This window comes from Mandrillus leucophaeus, unplaced genomic scaffold, assembly GCF_000951045.1.
Source record: "Mandrillus leucophaeus isolate KB7577 unplaced genomic scaffold, Mleu.le_1.0 Scaffold606, whole genome shotgun sequence".
NCBI classification, from domain to species: Eukaryota; Metazoa; Chordata; class Mammalia; order Primates; family Cercopithecidae; genus Mandrillus; species Mandrillus leucophaeus.
The window spans coordinates 1,018,962-1,022,255 of NW_012106542.1; positions in this window are offsets into that span (position 1 = coordinate 1,018,962).

Consider the following 3,294-nt stretch of genomic DNA (forward strand, 5'->3'; position numbering starts at 1 on the left):
TCGAAAGTTTAGTTACAAATCTGAGTCCCAAAACAATGGATTTTAAGATGTGAAACACAAATAAAGTTTGCCAGCCAATCTAACTAAAGAGATGTTACATTAGCTGCAGGATACAAACTGAACTTTTTGATATAAGCTGCAATTTTACCACTAGACCACAGTCAAAAAAGAAAATAAATCCTTATATTGACTTGAATGTTTACATAAGACCCATAATATATTTTTTAAAACATTCAACACAAGTGACACATAATATTGAATTCGGTTGATGTGCCTGTTTTTAATATACCTCAATATTAAGGAGTTTAATGTCATGTCACCAAATGTTATTCAGTCATCAAAATGACAACATAAACCTGATTGGATCTTCAATATCTTTTAAAATCTGTCTATGAGGCGGACCACATTTCTCAAACGACTTATTTAGTGGCAATTATATGTGTGCCTAGAGTTTGACATGCTGCTAAATGAAGTTGATTGTATGCCTCCTTGTACCTACACACCTAGAAGGGGAAGTAAACTGACAGTAGCCAGTTATAATATTTTTAGGAAGCTTGGAAAGGGGGTTATGGAAACAGAGTAACAGTTATTTCTTCCATCCAGACTAGAAAACATTTTTAATTTTCAATCAGAAAGAATAATTTTCTCTCTTGTGGAATTAGTATGATGGAAATGAATTCATTATTTAACTTTTGTTTGCTTTTTATTTGAGTCCACTGTAGCAAATTGACTCAACACTTTCTTTTGTCTTCCACAGGTTGTAGCTTTTGCATACACAAACATAGAGTCATTCACATATATGTGTACACATAAAATTTTGAACGTGTTCTCAGAACCGACATGTCTCTTGATTGTTAGAATAAGCATCTTATGTAGATAGGAATATAAATGAGAGAGAAAGGCTACATTGTCTAGAGACATTTCTGCATCTTCACACTTAGACAAAGAAGCAAAATTATTTTAAAATGAAAAAATGTGTCAAGAATCATGAGTATTTATTGTCACTATACGAAGTTTAAATTACTACTTTATAAGCGTAGGGAAATCCAGCCTTTATAAAAGCTTATTTGTATACATTCAATTGCCACCCAACTAACATGTACAAATAAAAGAAGCAATTCACATTCAATAAACTGGTGTTAAAAGGAAAATTTTTAACCTCATTACGAAAACAAACAACTTAAAATACCAGCAAACATAAATGGGATGATCGTAGCAACAAATAAATCAAGTGGTCTAATATTAACTGTTTGCCGGGAGTCGCAATACTGTGTATAATTACTAATTTATTACACACACACACACAAATTCACCAGCTGAGAAAACGCCTATTATATCGAAACAAATTTCAAACTTGATGAAGCATAATCAGTTGGATCATAAGGGACAAAATAAGTGTCTGTAATTCTATTCTCCTAAGGAGACAAACTTAATTATAGCTATTAAATCTGTGGGCTATAGTACCAAACAGAATGATGCCAGATGATTAGTTCTGGAAGTTTTTGTGCAGCTGTCACCGAGGGTCCACTTGATAGTGGCAGGCTTGGTATTTTGTATGCATTGATAAACTGACATGTCAGAATTGACCTGAAAATATCTCTTGTAAATCTAAATAGGTTTAATATTTAGATATAGCACAGAATCAGAAAGGGACATAATGCCAACTCTAAAACTAAACAAAATATCTCAGAAATTTTAAAACTATTGTTAGAGACAGGACAAAATGCCTTCTTTTACTAATTGGAAGGGCATTATCTGTAGTTAAAAATCTACCTAGATGAAATCAACAAACAACACGTAAAGTCCTGCTATGCTTAGAAGAAGATGGAACCAAAGAAAGTTTATGCTACAGAATCAATTAACATGATTTTGGGAATTAAGAGAATAAACTGAAATAGAAGAGGTTTATCAGTCAATGCAGATGGCCATAAAAGAACAATTAATATGAGACTGTTGTTCAGCAGAGAAGCAAAAAATAAAAAAGGTCAGACATTTTAAATATGTTGCAATGCTTTGATGCAAAACCCTTCTATTGTTCCCAGTTTTCATTCTTATCTAGCATGCCCATTACTGTCTTAAGTAGTGATAATGTAGTAATAATAAAAAAAAAAGAGTTGAGGGAAAAACTCTTATATCTGTATCAGTTTGGGACAGAAAAAGAGTGGAAGGAAGTGAGTGTGACTACCTAGCTCTACCAGGATATATACAAGTGTTTGAAAATCATTTTATTTTCAAAATAAATGGATGTATTTTCCCGTAACATTTGTTGATGTTTCTATAATGCTCTATTTCAGAAAATTGAGTGGCCGTCCTCCTGAGCCAAAAATGGAAGTCCTGTTAGACTCTTCTCCTTTCCTCATGCACGTCTTATCAGTCAGATTGTGCAATTTCATTTTCTAACATTTTTCTTAAATTCATGCTCTTTGGTTTCTGCACAATATTCTTGCTCCGATTATTTTGTCATGTCTCCACAGATTAATGAAGTAACAATGAAAAATATTTGCCTCTACGAAGTGTGCACAAATCTCCCCCACCCGTTCCACCACCATAGCTGCCACGTGAATTATCATGAATGGAAGGCTCAATAAGCAGCTCACTCTTCTGCTTAGAACCCTTTAGGAACTCATTATTTCCAAATGCTCTTTTTCTGGACTGAGTTTTACTACTAGTTGAGTAAGGAGTGGGGTTATTCTATTCAGGCAAACGTCAAATTTTTATTGAAGCTTTAGAATAAATTCAAGTGATAAGTTTTGAGATTGTGATTTTTAGGATATGTCATCTGCTCATGTGAATGGTCAGATGCAAAAAAATATATAGAGAAAATTCATTCTCATGTTTGTTTTGTCTTTAAACTTTCTCCTGCTCTTCATCTTTTCTTTACTTTCAGTACCAATTAATATTTCATGGATTCCTGCTTACAGGAACATTATTGTAGAAATATGCCCTGAACTGGGCTATAAATTCTAAGTTATTTAGGGTGGCATAAAAGGAATCTTGCCTTTGGCTAAAAATCCAATTATATCTCCCTTTAACCTTGACATTATAATTTATGTTTTATTAATGAAAAATGTTTTCAATTCTCTGCGAAAAGGATGCTGTTTCATGAAGCTCTAGCCTGAAAACTTATCTCTTTTTTCTCTGCCCCTCTTCTTTTATTTGATGAACTCAGCACTGTCATATTGAACTTTCTGCAGTGAAAGAAATTCTGTATCTCTTTGTAGCCATGAACCACATGTGACAATTGAATGCTTGACATGTGGATAGTATATCTCAAAGACTAAGCATTTAATTATA